At 48.3% G+C, this 15,665-nt stretch overlaps 1 protein-coding gene across 3 annotated transcripts in view; it reads left to right on the top strand.

Annotated features, from left to right (window-relative positions):
* The window catches only part of MAPRE2 (microtubule associated protein RP/EB family member 2), a 495,635-nt gene that overhangs the window by 204,239 nt on the left and 275,731 nt on the right, over positions 1-15,665 (top strand). The gene's annotated exons all lie outside the window — the stretch shown is intronic.

Raw genomic sequence — 15,665 nt, forward strand, 5'->3', positions numbered from 1 at the left:
AAAGCAGTAGATGTCTGGTTACTGTAACAAGAAAGGTGCTAGCATCCACCACCACCGCCTTTACAGGCAGCTGGAATCTGCACCTTGCAGCATTAAGGGGCATTGGCAATTATATAACATTGCAGAGAAGCCATGTTTGAGGTCTATGTAATCCACTGCTTAAAAATGTAATGAACATTCTGCCATTATTGTATTTTTTTTATTGCTGTTAAAGCTGATGAGTGAAAATAAAGTGCCCGCCATACTGTGGAATCATTGATTTAATTAATTCTATTGGCGTCCACATTTTATTTAATTTCTGTAATGGAATGGCAGCAGTTGTAATAATCCTGTGCTGCTGGCAGCATGAAGCCATTGTTTTTTTTTTTACTTGCTTGATATAGCTGTTGAAAAACGGAAGGAAATAGTCAAGAGACAGAGAGACAGCTTGTGCTTGCTCTGGTGTTCACAAAAATGAGAATCCTTACTGGGCTAAGCTGCAGCCTACAATGGCTAGAGCCAGATTGATAGGGCTTTGTAAAGGTCCAGCTTTTCCATTGGTGGAAGTCATGATTGTAGAGGTCAGAGGGTCATGGCTTTACTTAACCCCTTCTATCCCAATGGACTTTTCAATAAATTACATTCTTTGTACTGCAGTGTAGTCTTGATAAGTCACTGGTTCAGTTACGACATTGAGTGCCTATCTGTTAATCTAATCTAACCTATTGTATTATAGATGGATAAATGTATCTCTGTATGAAAATCAGTCCTTAGACCATTGGTTGTAAATGCATTCTCCATGCCATTAACAAGAAAATGAACTGCACCAGTGGTTCTCCCCGGCTGTCTGCTGTTACTACATATTGTTTGGCTGGTGGTGTGTTTGTCACCGAAAGGTGAGCTGGCTAATGGTGATGGGGGCCGGCTTGTGTTTCTCTGCTGCAGGCTATGTTTTGATGAAAGTGTATTGCCATTCTAATTCAATGGATTTACAGTTGCAGTTAGCTCATTCAAATAATGTTTTATTAAATATTATACACAAAGATAGATAACATCAGTTTGACTTGGTGTGTTCTAACATTTGACATTTTTCACATCCTCGTCCCAAATTGTGCAGACATCTTTTTATTTATTTTTTATTTCGTTACCATTCGCTTCAATGGAACCTAAGCAAAGACACGCTTTAGGGGCAAATCAGTTTATTTTTAGCACCATTTGGTGGGAATGTGTGCCTAATAAATTAGACTGCTCCTTTTCGTATCCCTATCCAACACAGGCGCACACACACACACACACACACACACACACACACACACACACACACACACACACACACACACACAATATGTTGCACTAATATTTAATGTGATGATGGTACTACAGGAGATCATACAGTAGTGTGCTGTATAGCAGCATGTGGGCTGCAGCTTGGGACCCCAGATCATTTGTCACAATTTAGCATTTTCTCTCGGCCCCCCAGGATGGGGACCCAACTACTAGATTTCGTTCTGCGCTTAGAACACCCCCAATCTATGTGGTATAGGGACCCTCTAATGTCTTGGGGTGATGTATTTGCCGTACATTGATTACTATGCATGTCAACCAGTATTTTAAATCAACCTTTGAGACTATTACAATCAAAATAATACATACAGGCATTATATTTTATAATATCATTATTATGTCCAATGACAAATTTGTAATATTTTTGGTGCTACAAACTTTTATGGAAAAACTATATTATATCTATTTTCTGCGACGTGTTCATTTCAAATTGCTAGAATGGTTAGAAGAGAACCCTGCTGGGAAGTGGTTACCATAACGGTAGTCGGGATCCTGGATGCCACAGTGCCGTCGTCGGAATCTCGACTAGCGGTGAAATACCGCAGCCGGAATCCTGACGCCACAGGCTTTCCTCCCTCTATGGGTGTCCACGACACCCATAGAGGGAGAATAAATCCTGTGGCGAATGCAGCGAGAAGGGGTGGGATCCCGCTGTCTGTATACTGACGGTCTGGATCGCAACCGGCGGGTTTACATTACTGATCCCACCCTGCTAACGTGAAAAATGCCTAAAGTTGGCTATACTGTACAGTGTGCAATTTGGTTGGTTGGCAAACAAAGGTAAAATTGCATGTACTGTTTAGGTATTGGGGCGAACAACGGTATTGCAATTGAGGAGTTGAATGAATACATTTATTTATCCTGTGTTAGCGGATGACCTCGCATACAGTATGTACTTATTCCATTCTGCCTGAACAAACACAACTTTCTCTAACGTCCTAGAGGATGCTGGGGACTCCGTAAGGACCATGGGGATAGACGGGCTCCGCAGGAGACATGGGCACTTTAAGAAAGACTTTGCTGGCTCCTCCCTCTATGCCCCTCCTCCAGACCTCAGTTTGATACTGTGCCCAGTGGAGACTGGGTGCATTTCAGGAGCTCTCCTGAGTTTCCTGTAAGAAAGCATTTTTGTTAGGTTTTTAATTTTCAGGGAGCCTGCTGGCAACAGACTCCCTGCATCGAGGGACTGAGGAGAGAGAAACAGACCCACTTCTCTGACTTTCAGGGCTCTGTTTCTCAGGCAATTGGACACCATTAGCTCCAGAGCGATCGGTACGCATGTCTCACCCTCGCCGTCCGTCCTAGAGCCGCGCCGCCGTCCTCCTCGCAGAGCCGGAAGAAAGAAGCCGGGTGAGTATGTGAGGAAAAGACCCATCTGAGGCGGCAGAAGACACTTGAATCTTCACTGAGGCTGTGCGCCATTGCTCCCCTTCACCTCACACACTCCGGTCACTGTAAGGGTGCAGGGTGCAGGGCGCAGGGGGGGGGGGGTGCCCTGGGCAGCAATATAAACCTCTCTTATGGCACAGATGTATATATACATGTACAGCTGGGCACTGTACATGTATAAAAAGAGCCCCCGCCATGTATTGAAAAAATTGAGCGGGACAGAAGCCCGCCGCCGAGGGGGCGGGGCTTCTCCCTCAGCACTCATCAGCGCCATTTTTCTCCACAGCACCGCTGAGAGGAAGCTCCCCGGACTCTCCCCTGCTTAACACACGGTGAAAGAAGGGTTTTAAAGTAGAGGGGGGGCACATAATTGGCACAGATACATAAAACAGCGCTGCTGGGTAAACATTAATTTACTGTGTTTTTCCTGGGTCATATAGCGCTGGGGTGTGTGCTGGCATACTCTCTCTCTGTCTCTCCAAAGGGCCTGGTGGGGAACCTGTCTTCAGAAAAGAGCTTCCCTGTGTATGTGTGGTGTGTCGGTACGTGTGTGTCGACATGTCTGAGGTTGAGGGCTCGCCTAAGGAGGAGGGGGAGTTTATAAATGTTAGGTCTCCGTCGGCGGTGCCGACGCCGGACTGGATGGATATGTGGAATGTTTTAAGTGCAAATGTTAATTTATTGCACAAAAGGCTAGACAAAGCCGAAGCTGGGGCACAGTCAGGGTGTTAGCCCATGCCTGTCCCTATGTCGCCGGGACCTTCGGGGTCTCAGAAGCGCCCACTATCCCAAATAGTTGACACAGATACCGACACGAATTCAGACTCCAGTGTCGATTACGATGATACTAAATTACAGCCAAAGGTGGCTAAAGGTATTCGATATATGATTATCGCAATAAAAGATGTGTTGCATATCACTGAGGAACCCCCTGTCCCTGACAAGAGGGTACACATGTATAAAGGAAAGAAACCTGAGGTCTCCTTTCCCTCCTCACATGAGCTGAATGAAGTATGTGAAAAAGCGTGGGAAACTCCAGACAAAAAACTGCAGGTTCCCAAAAGGATCCTAACGGCGTATCCTTTCCCGTCGCAGGACAGGATATGGTGGGAATCCTCCCCTAGGGTGGACAAGGCCTTGACGCGCTTATCAGAAAAGATAGCGCTTCCATCCCAAGATACGGCTACCCTCAAGGATCCTGCTGACCGCAAGCAGGAGGTTACCCTAAAGTCCATTTACACACATTCTGGTACGTTACTCAGACCGGCTATTGCGTCGGCCTGGGTTTGTAGTGCTGTAGCAGCATGGACAGATTCCTTATCAACGGATATTGAGACTCTTGATAAGGATACCATTTTATTGACCCTAGGGCATATAAAAGATGCGATCTTGTATATGAGGGATGCTCAGAGACATTAGTTTACTGGGTTCCAGGATAAACGCTATGTCTATTTCTGCTAGGCGTGTCTTATGGACCCGACAGTGGACTGGTGATGCCGACTCCAAGAGACATATGGAGTTGTTGCCTTACAAGGGTGAGGAATTGTTTGGAGAGGGACTCTCTGACCTAGTCTCCGCGGCTACAGCAGGTAAATAATTTTTTTTGCCATATATTCCCTCACAATCTAAGAAAGCGCCTCATTATCAAATGCAGTCCTTTCGTTCCAATAAAAATAAGAATTTACTTACCGATAATTCTATTTCTCATAGTCCGTAGTGGATGCTGGGGACTCCGAAAGGACCATGGGGAATAGCGGCTCCGCAGGAGACTGGACACAAAGTAAAAGCTTTAGGACTAGCTGGTGTGCACTGGCTCCTCCCCCTATGACCCTCCTCCAAGCCTCAGTTAGGATACTGTGCCCGGACGAGCGTACACAATAAGGAAGGATTTTGAATCCCGGGTAAGACTCATACCAGCCACACCAATCACACCGTACAACTTGTGATCTGAACCCAGTTAACAGCATGATAACAGAAGGAGCCTCTGAAAAGATGGCTCACAACAACAATAACCCGATTTTTGTAACAATAACTATGTACAAGTAATGCAGACAATCCGCACTTGGGATGGGCGCCCAGCATCCACTACGGACTATGAGAAATAGAATTATCGGTAAGTAAATTCTTATTTTCTCTAACGTCCTAGTGGATGCTGGGGACTCCGAAAGGACCATGGGGATTATACCAAAGCTCCCAAACGGGCCGGAGAGTGCGGATGACTCTGCAGCACCGAATGAGAGAACTCCAGGTCCTCCTCAGCCAGGGTATCAAATTTGTAGAATTTAGCAAACGTGTTTGCCCCTGACCAAGTAGCTGCTCGGCAAAGTTGTAAAGCCGAGACCCCTCGGGCAGCCGCCCAAGATGAGCCCACTTTCCGTGTGGAATGGGCTTTTACAGATTTTGGCTGTGGCAGGCCTGCCACAGAATGTGCAAGCTGAATTGTACTACAAATCCAACGAGCAATCGTCTGCTTAGAAGCAGGAGCACCCAGCTTGTTGGGTGCATACAGGATAAACAGCGAATCAGATTTTCTGACTCCAGCCGTCCTGGAAACATATATTTTCAGGGCCCTGACTACGTCCAGCAACTTGGAATCCTCCAAGTCCCTAGTAGCCGCAGGCACCACAATAGGCTGGTTTAAGTGAAATGCTGAAACCACCTTAGGAAGAAATTGAGGACGAGTCCTCAATTCTGCCCTGTCCGTATGAAAAATTAGGTAAGGGCTTTTCTCTATCGTCCTAGTGGATGCTGGGGTTCCTGAAAGGACCATGGGGAATAGCGGCTCCGCAGGAGACAGGGCACAAAAAGTAAAGCTTTAGGATCAGGTGGTGTGCACTGGCTCCTCCCCCTATGACCCTCCTCCAAGCCTCAGTTAGATTTTTGTGCCCGGCCGAGAAGGGTGCAATCTAGGTGGCTCTCCTAAAGAGCTGCTTAGAAAAGTTTAGCTTAGGTTTTTTATTTTACAGTGAGTCCTGCTGGCAACAGGATCACTGCAACGAGGGACTTAGGGGAGAAGAAGTGAACTCACCTGCGTGCAGGATGGATTGGCTTCTTTGGCTACTGGACATTAGCTCCAGAGGGACGATCACAGGTACAGCCTGGATGGTCACCGGAGCCTCGCCGCCGGCCCCCTTGCAGATGCTGAAAAGAGAAGAAGGTACAGAATCGGCGGCAGAAGACTCCTCAGTCTTCTTAAGGTAGCGCACAGCACTGCAGCTGTGCGCCATTGCTCTCAGCACACTTCACACGGCAGTCACTGAGGGTGCAGGGCGCTGGGAGGGGGGCGCCCTGGGAGGCAATGTAAACCTATTTTTTGGCAAAAAATACCTCACATATAGCCTCCGGGGGCTATATGGAGATATTTAACCCCTGCCAGAATCCGTTGAAGAGCGGGAGACGAGCCCGCCGAAAAAGGGGCGGGGCCTATCTCCTCAGCACACAGCGCCATTTTCCCTCACAGAAAGGCTGGAGGGAAGGCTCCCAGGCTCTCCCCTGCACTGCACTACAGAAACAGGGTTAAAACAGAGAGGGGGGGCACTAATTTGGCGTTAGAAATATATAAAAAGATGCTATAAGGGAAAACACTTATATAAGGTTGTCCCTATATAATTATAGCGTTTTTTGGTGTGTGCTGGCAAACTCTCCCTCTGTCTCTCTAAAGGGCTAGTGGGTCCTGTCCTCTATCAGAGCATTCCCTGTGTGTGTGCTGTGTGTCGGTACGTGTGTGTCGACATGTATGAGGACGATGTTGGTGAGGAGGCGGAGCAATTGCCTGTAATGGTGATGTCACTCTCTAGGGAGTCGACACCGGAATGGATGGCTTATTTAGGGAATTACGTGATAATGTCAACACGCTGCAAGGTCGGTTGACGACATGAGACGGCCGACAAACAATTAGTACCGGTCCAGACGTCTCAAAAACACCGTCAGGGGTTTAAAAACGCCCGTTTACCTTAGTCGGTCGACACAGACACAGACACGGACACTGAATCCAGTGTCGACGGTGAATAAACAAACGTATTCCTTATTAGGGCCACACGTTAAGGGCAATGAAGGAGGTGTTACATATTTCTGATACTACAAGTACCACAAAAGAGGGTATTATGTGGGATGTGAAAAAACTACCTGTAGTTTTTCCTGAATCAGATAAATTAAATGAAGTGTGTGATGATGCGTGGGTTCCCCCCGATAGAAAATTATTGGCGGTATACCCTTTCCCGCCAGAAGTTAGGGCGCGTTGGGAAACACCCCTTAGGGTGGATAAGGCGCTCACACGCTTATCAAAACAAGTGGCGGTACCGTCTATAGATAGGGCCGTCCTCAAGGAGCCAGCTGACAGGAGGCTGGAAAATATCATATAAAAGTATATACACACATACTGGTGTTATACTGCGACCAGCGATCGCCTCAGCCTGGATGTGCAGAGCTGGGGTGGCTTGGTCGGATTCCCTGACTAAAAATATTGATACCCTTGACAGGGACAGTATTTTATTGACTATAGAGCATTTAAAGGATGCATTTCTATATATGCGAGATGCACAGAGGGATATTTGCACTCTGGCATCAAGAGTAAGTGCGATGTCCATATCTGCCAGAAGATGTTTATGGACACGACAGTGGTCAGGTGATGCAGATTCCAAACGGCACAAAGGTGTATTGCCGTATAAAGGAAGAGGAGTTATTTGGGGTCGGTCCATCGGACCTGGTGGCCACGGCAACTGCTGGAAAATCCACCGTTTTTACCCTAAGTCACATCTCTGCAGAAAAAGACACCGTCTTTTCAGCCTCAGTCCTTTCGTCCCTATAAGAGTCATATTTGCCCAGGGATAGAGGAAAGGGAAGAAGACTGCAGCAGGCAGCCCATTCCCAGGAACAGAAGCCTTCCACCGCTTCTGCCAAGCTCTCAGCATGACGCTGGGACCGTACAGGACCCCTGGATCCTACAAGTAGTATCCCAGGGGTACAGATTGGAATGTCGAAACGTTTCCCCCTCGCAGGCTCCTGAAGTCTGCTTTACCAAGGTATCCCTCCGACAAGGAGGCAGTATGGGAAAAAATTCACAAGCTGTATTCCCAGCAGGTGATAATCAAATTACCCCTCCTACAACAAGGAAAGGGGTATTATTCCACACTATATTGTGGTACTGAAGCCAGAAGGCTAGGTGAGACCTATTCTAAATCTAAAAAAATTTGAACACTTACAAAGGTTCAAATCAAGATGGAGTCACTCAGAGCAGTGATAACGAACCAGGAAGAAGGGGACTATATAGTGTCCCGGGACATCAGGGATGCTTACCTCCATGTCCCAAATTTGCCCTTCTCACTAAGGGTACCTCAGGTTCGTGGTATAGAACTGTCACTGTCAGTTTCAGACGCTGCCGTTTGGATTGTCCACGGCACCCCGGGTCTTTACCAAGGTTATGGCCGAAATGATGATTCTTCTTCGAAGAAAAGGCGTCTTAATTACCCCTTACTTGGACGATCTCCTGATAAGGGCAAAGTCCAGGGAACAGTTGGAGGTCGGAGTAGCACTATCTCGGATACTGCTACAACAGCACGGATGGATTCTAAATATTCCAAAATCGCAGCTGATCCTGACGACACGTCTGCTGTGCCTAGGGATGATTCTGGACACAGTCCAGAAAAAGGTGTTTCTCCCGGAAGAGAAAGCCAGGGAGTTATCCGAGCTAGTCAAGAACCTCCTAAAACCAGGAAAAGTGTCAGTGCATCATTGCACAAGGGTCCTGGTAAAAATGGTGGCTTCCTACGAAGCAATTCCATTCGGCAGATTTCACGCAAGAACTTTTCAGTGGGATCTGCTGGACAAATGGTCCGGATCGCATCTTCAGATGCATCAGCGGATAACCCTATATCCAAGGACAAGGGTGTCTCTCCTGTGGTGGTTACAGAGTGCTCATCTTCTAGAGGGCCGCAGATTCGGCATTCAGGATTGGATGCTGGTGACCACGGAGGCCAGCCCGAGAGGCTGGGGAGCAGTCACACAAGGAAAAAATTTCCAGGGAGTGTGATCAAGTCTGGAGACTTTTCTCCACATAAATATACTGGAGCGAAGGGTAAATTTATAATGCTCTAAGCTTAGCAAGACCTCTGCTTCAAGGTCAGCCGGTATTGATCCAGTGGGAAAAACATCACGGCAGTCGCCCACGTAAACAGACAGGGCGGCACAAGAAGCAGGAGGGCAATGGCAAAAACTGCAAGGACTTTTCGCTGGGCGGAAAATCATGTGATAGCACTGTCAGCAGTGTTTCATTCCGGGAGTGGAAACTGGGAAGCAGACTTCCTCAGCAGGCACGACCTCCACCCGGGAGAGTGGAAACTTCATCGGGAAGTTTTTCCACATGATTGTGAACTGTTGGGAAATACCAAAGGTGGACATGATGGCGTCCCGTCTGAACAAAAAACGGGACAGGTATTGCGCCAGGTCAAGAGACCCTCAGGCAATAGCTGTGGACGTTCTGGTAACACCGTGGGTGTACCAGTCGGTGTATGTGTTCCCTCCTCTGCTTCTCATACCTAAGGTACTGAGAATTATAAGACGTAGAGGAGTAAGAACTATACTCATGGCTCCGGATTGGCCAAGAAGGACTTGGTACCCGGAACTTCAAGAGATGCTCACAGAGGACTTATGGCCTCTGCCGCTAAGAAGGGACTTGCTTCAGCAAGTACCATGTCTGTTCCAAGACTTACCGCAGCTGCGTTTGACGGCATGGCGGTGGAACGCCGGATCCTAAGGGAAAAAGGCATTCCGGAAGAGGTCATTCCTACCCTGGTCAAAGCCAGGAAGGAGGTGACCGCACAACATTATCACCACATGTGGCGAAAATATGTTGCGTGGTGTGAGGCCAGGAAGGCCCCACGAAGAAATTTCAACTCGGTCGATTCCTGCATTTCCTGCAAACAGGAGTGTCTATGGGCCTCAAATTGGGGCCCATTAAGGTTCAAATTTCGGCCCTGTCGATTTTCTTCCAGAAAGAATTGGCTTCAGTTCCTGAAGTCCAGAAGTTTGTCAAGGGAGTATTGCATATACAACCCCCTTTTGTGCCTCCAGTGGCACTGTGGGATCTCAACGTAGTTCTGGGATTCCTCAAATCACATTGGTTTAAAACCAGTCAAATCTGTGGATTTGAAGCATCTCACATGAAAAGTGACCATGCTCTTGGCCCTGGCCTGGGCCAGGCGAGTGTCAAATTGGTGGGTTTTTTTCTCAAAAAAGCCCATATCTGTTTGTCCATTCGGACAGGGCAGAGCTGCGGACTCGTCCCCAGTTCTCTCCCTAAGGTGGTGTCAGTGTTTCACCTGAACCAGCTTATTGTGGTGCCTTGCGCCTACTAGGGACTTGGAGGACTCCAAGTTGCTGGATGTTGTCAGGGCCCTGAAAGTATAGGTTCCAGGACGGCTGGAGTCAGGAAAACTGACTTGCTGTTATCCTGTATGCACCCAACAAACTGGGTGCTCTTGCTTCTAAGCAGACTATTGCTAGTTGGATGTGTAATACAATTCAGCTTGCACATTCTGTGGCAGGCCTGCCAAAGCCAAAATATGTAAATGCCCATTCCACAAGGAAGGTGGGCTCATCTTGGGCGGCTGCCCGAGGGGTATCGGCTTTACAACTTTGCCGAGCGGCTATTTAGTCAGGGGCAAACACGTTTGTAAAATCCTACAAATTTGATACCCTGGCTAAGGAGGACCTGGAGTTCTCTCATTCGGTGCTGCAGAGTCATCCGCACTCTCCCGCCCGTTTGGGAGCTTTGGTATAATCCCCATGGTCCTTTCAGGAACCCCAGCATCCACTAGGACGATAGAGAAAATAAGAATTTACTTACCGATAATTCTATTTCTCTATCGTCCTAAGTGGATGCTGGGGTTCCTGAAAGGACCATGGGGAATAGCGGCTCCGCAGGAGACAGGGCACAAAAGTAAAGCTTTTACAGGTCAGGTGGTGTGTACTGGCTCCTCCCCCTATGACCCTCCTCCAGACTCCAGTTAGATTTTTGTGCCCGGCCGAGAAGGGTGCAATTCTAGGTGGCTCTCATAAAGAGCTGCTTAGAGAGTTTAGCTTAGGTTTTTTATTTTACAGTGATTCCTGCTGGCAACAGGATCACTGCAACGAGGGACAGAGGGGAGAAGAAGTGAACTCACCTGCGTGCAGGATGGATTGGCTTCTTGGCTACTGGACATGAAGCTCCAGAGGGACGATCACAGGTACAGCCTGGATGGTCACCGGAGCCACGCCGCCGGCCCCCTCACAGATGCTGAAGCAAGAAGAGGTCCAGAATCGGCGGCTGAAGACTCCTGCAGTCTTCTTAAGGTAGCGCACAGCACTGCAGCTGTGCGCCATTTTCCTCTCAGCACACTTCACACGGCAGTCACTGAGGGTGCAGGGCGCTGGGGGGGGGCGCCCTGGGAGGCAAATGTAAACCTTTAAAAAGGCTAAAAATACCTCACATATAGCCCCAGAGGCTATATGGAGATATTTACCCCTGCCTAAATGTACTAAATAGCGGGAGACGAGCCCGCCGGAAAAGGGGCGGGGCCTATCTCCTCAGCACACGGCGCCATTTTCTGTCACAGCTCCGCTGGTCAGGAAGGCTCCCAGGTCTCTCCCCTGCACTGCACTACAGAAACAGGGTATAACAGAGAGGGGGGGCAAAATAAATGGCAATATATTAATATAAAAGCAGCTATAAGGGAGCACTTAATCATAAGGCTATCCCTGTCATATATAGCGCTTTTTGGTATGTGCTGGCAGACTCTCCCTCTGTCTCCCCAAAGGGCTAGTGGGTCCTGTCTTCGTATAGAGCATTCCCTGTGTGTCTGCTGTGTGTCGGTACGTGTGTGTCGACATGTATGAGGACGTTATTGGTGTGGAGGCGGAGCAATTGCCAAATATGAGGATGTCACCTTCTAGGGGGTCGACACCAGAATGGCCTTTATTTGTGGAATTACGGGATAGCGTCAACTCGCTTAAGCAGTCGTTTGCCGACATGAGGCGGCCGGACACTCACTTAGTGCCTGTCCAGGCGCCTCAAACACCGTCAGGGGCTGTAAAACGCCCCTTGCCTCAGTCGGTCGACACAGACCCAGACACAGGCACTGATTCCGGTAGTGAAGGTGACGAATCAACCGTATTTTCCAAAAGGGCCACACGTTATATGATTTTGGCAATAAAGGAGATGTTACATTTAGCTGATACTACAGGTACCACTAAACAGGGTATTATGTGGGGTGTGAAAAAACTACCAGTAGTTTTTACCGAATCAGAAGAATTAAATGACGTGTGTGATGAAGCGTGGGGTGCCCCGATAAAAAACTGCTAATTTCAAAGAAGTTATTGGCTTTATACCCTTTCCCGCCAGAGGTTAGGGAGCGCTGGGAAACACCTCCTAGGGTGGACAAAGCGCTAACACGCTTATCAAAACAAGTGGCGTTACCCTCTCCTGAGACGGCCGCACTTAAAGATCCATCAGATAGGAGGATGGAAAATATCCAAAAAGGTATATACACACATGCAGGTGTTATACTACGACCAGCTATTGCGACTGCCTGGATGTGCAGTGCTGGGGTAGTTTGGTCAGAGTCCCTGATCGAAAATATTGATACCCTGGACAGGGACAATATTTTACTGTCGTTAGAACAAATAAAGGATGCATTTCTTTATATGCGTGATGCACAGAGAGATATCTGCACACTGGCATCACGGGTAAGTGCTATGTCCATTTCGGCCAGAAGAGCTTTATGGACACGACAGTGGACAGGCGATGCGTAGAGGAGTTATTTGGGGTCGGTCTATCGGATTTGGTGGCTACGGCCGGGAAATCCACCTTTCTACCTCAAGTCACTCCCCAACAGAAAAAGGCACCGACCTTTCAATCGCAGCCTTTTCGTTCCTTTAAAAATAAGAGAGCAAAGGGCTATTCATATCTGCCACGAGGCAGAGGACGAGGGAAGAGACAGCAACAGGCAGCTCCTTCCCAGGAACAGAAGCCCTCCCCGGCTTCTACAAAAGCCTCAGCATGACGCTGGGGCTTCGCAAGCGGACTCGGGGGCGGTAGGCGGTCGTCTCAAGAATTACAGCGCGCAGTGGGCTCACTCGCAGGTAAATCCCTGGATCCTGCAGATAATATCTCAGGGGTACAGGTTGAAATTAGAGACAGAGCCACCTCGCCGTTTCCAGAAGTCTGCTTTACCAACGTCCCCCTCAGAAAGGGAGACGGTTTTGGAAGCCATTCACAAGCTGTATTCTCAGCAGGTGATAGTCAAGGTACCTCTTCTACAACAAGGGAAGGGGTATTATTCCACTCTTTTTGTGGTACCGAAGCCGGATGGCTCGGTAAGGCCTATTCTAAATCTGAAGTCCTTGAACCTGTACATAAAGAAGTTCAAGTTCAAGATGGAGTCACTCAGAGCAGTGATAGCGAACCTGGAAGAAGGGGACTTTATGGTATCCTTGGACATCAAGGATGCGTATCTCCACGTTCCAATTACCCCTCACACCAGGGGTACCTCAGGTTCGTTGTACAAAACTGTCACTATCAGTTTCAGACGCTGCCGTTTGGTTTGTCCACGGCACCTCGGGTCTTTACAAAGGTAATGGCCGAGATAATATTTCTTCTTCGAAGAAAAGGCGTATTAATTATCCCATACTTGGACGATCTCCTAATAAGGGCAAGGTCCAGAGAACAGCTAGAGATGGGTTTAGCACTATCTCAAGAGGTGCTAAAGCAGCACGGATGGATTCTGAATATTCCAAAATCCCAATTAATGCCGACAACTCGTCTGCTGTTCCTGGGGATGATTCTGGACACAGTTCAGAAAAGGTTTTTCTTCCCGAAGAAAAAGCCAAGGAGTTATCTGACCTGGTCAGGAACCTCCTAAAACCAGGAAAGGTGTCTGTACATCAATGCACAAGAGTCCTGGGAAAAAATGGTAGCTTCTTACGAAGCAATCCCTTTCGGCAGATTCCATGCAAAGGGATCTGTTGGACAAATGGTCAGGGTCGCATCTTCAGATGCACCTGCGGATAACCCTGTCGCCGAGGACAAGGGTATCCCTTCTGTGGTGGTTGCAGGAGGCTCATCTATTGGAGGGCCGCAGATTCGGCATGCAGGATTGGATCCTGGTGACCACGGGTGCCAGCCAGAGAGGCTGGGGAGCAGTCACACAGGGAAGAAATTTCCAGGGAGTGTGGTCGAGCCTGAAAAAGTCTCTTCACATAAGCATTCTGGAACTAAGAGCAATCTACAATGCTCTAAGCCAGGCGGAACCTCTGCTTCAAGGAAGACCGGTGTTGATCCAGTCGGACAACATCACGGCAGTCGCCCATGTAAACAGACAGGGCGGCACAAGAAGCAGGAGGGCAATGGCAGAAGCTGCCAGGATCCTTCGCTGGGCGGAGAATCACGTGATAGCACTGTCAGCAGTATTCATCCCGGGCGTGGACAACTGGGAAGCAGACTTCCTCAGCAGACACGACCTTCACCCGGGAGAGTGGAGACTTCATCCAGAAGTTTTCCACATGCTATTAAACCGTTGGGTAAAACCAATGGTGGACATGATGGCGTCTCGCCTCAACAAAACACTGGACAGGTATTGCGCCAGGTCAAGAGATCCGCAGGCAATAGCTGTGGACGCGCTGGTAACACCTTGGGTGTACCAGTCGGTATATGTGTTTCCTCCTCTGCCTCTCATACCAAAGGTATTGAGGATTATACGGCAAAGTGGAGTAAGACTAGTGGCTCCGGATTGGCCAAGAAGGACTTGGTACCCGGAACTTCAAGAGATGGTCACGGACGATCCGTGGCCTCTACTTCTGAGAAGGGACCTGCTTCAGCAGGGTACTTGTCTTTTTCAAGACTTACCGCGGCTGCGTTTGACGGCATGGCGTTTTGAATGCCAGATCCTAAAAGGAAAAGGCATTCCAGAAGAAGTCATTCCTACCTTGATAAAGGCAAGGAAGGAAGTCACCGCGAAGCATTATCGCCGTATTTGGCGAAAATATGTTGCGTGGTGCGAGCAGCGGAGTGCTCCGATGGAGGAATTTCAACTGGGTCGTTTTCCTACATTTCCTGCAATCAGGATTGTCTATGGGTCTCAAATTGGGATCTATTAAGGTTCAAATTTCGGCCCTATCAATATTCTTCCAAAAAGAATTGGCCTCAGTCCCTGAGGTCCAGATTTTTATCAAAGGAGTACTGCATATACAGCCTCCTGTGGTGCCTAAGGTGGCACCGTGGGATCTAAATGTAGTTTTAGATTTCCTCAAATCCAATTGGTTTGAACCACTAAAGAAGGTGGATTTGAAATATCTCACATGGAAAGTGACTATGTTACTGGCCCTGGCTTCGGCCGGGAGAGTATCTGAACTGGCGGCTTTGTTTTATAAAAGCCCTTATTTAATTTTCCATTCGACATAGGGCAGAGCTGCGGACGCGTCCGCATTTTCTCCCTAAGGTGGTATCAGCGTTTCACCTGAACCAGCCTATTGTAGTGCCTGCGGCTACAGACGACTTGAAGGACTCCAAGTTGTTGGACGTTGTCAGAGCCTTAAAAATATACATTTAAAGGACGGCTGGAGTCAGAAAATCTGACTCGCTGTTTATACTGTATGCACCCAACAAGTTGGGTGCACCTGCTTCTAAGCAGTCGATTGCTCGTTGGATTTGTAACAAAATTCAACTTGTACATTCTGTGGCAGGCCTGCCACAGCCTAAATCTGTTAAGGCCCATTCCGCAAGGAAGGTGGGCTCATCTTGGGCGGCTGCCCGAGGGGTCTCGGCATTACTACTCTGCCGAGCAGCTACGTGGTCAGGGGAGAACACGTTTGTAAATTTTTACAAATTTGATACCCTGGCAAAGGAGGACCTGGAGTTCTCTCATTCGGTGCTGCAGAGTCATCCGCACTCTCCCGCCCGTTTGGGAGCTTTGGTATAATCC

Source organism: Pseudophryne corroboree, chromosome 5, assembly GCF_028390025.1.
Source record: "Pseudophryne corroboree isolate aPseCor3 chromosome 5, aPseCor3.hap2, whole genome shotgun sequence".
Classification (NCBI taxonomy): Eukaryota; Metazoa; Chordata; class Amphibia; order Anura; family Myobatrachidae; genus Pseudophryne; species Pseudophryne corroboree.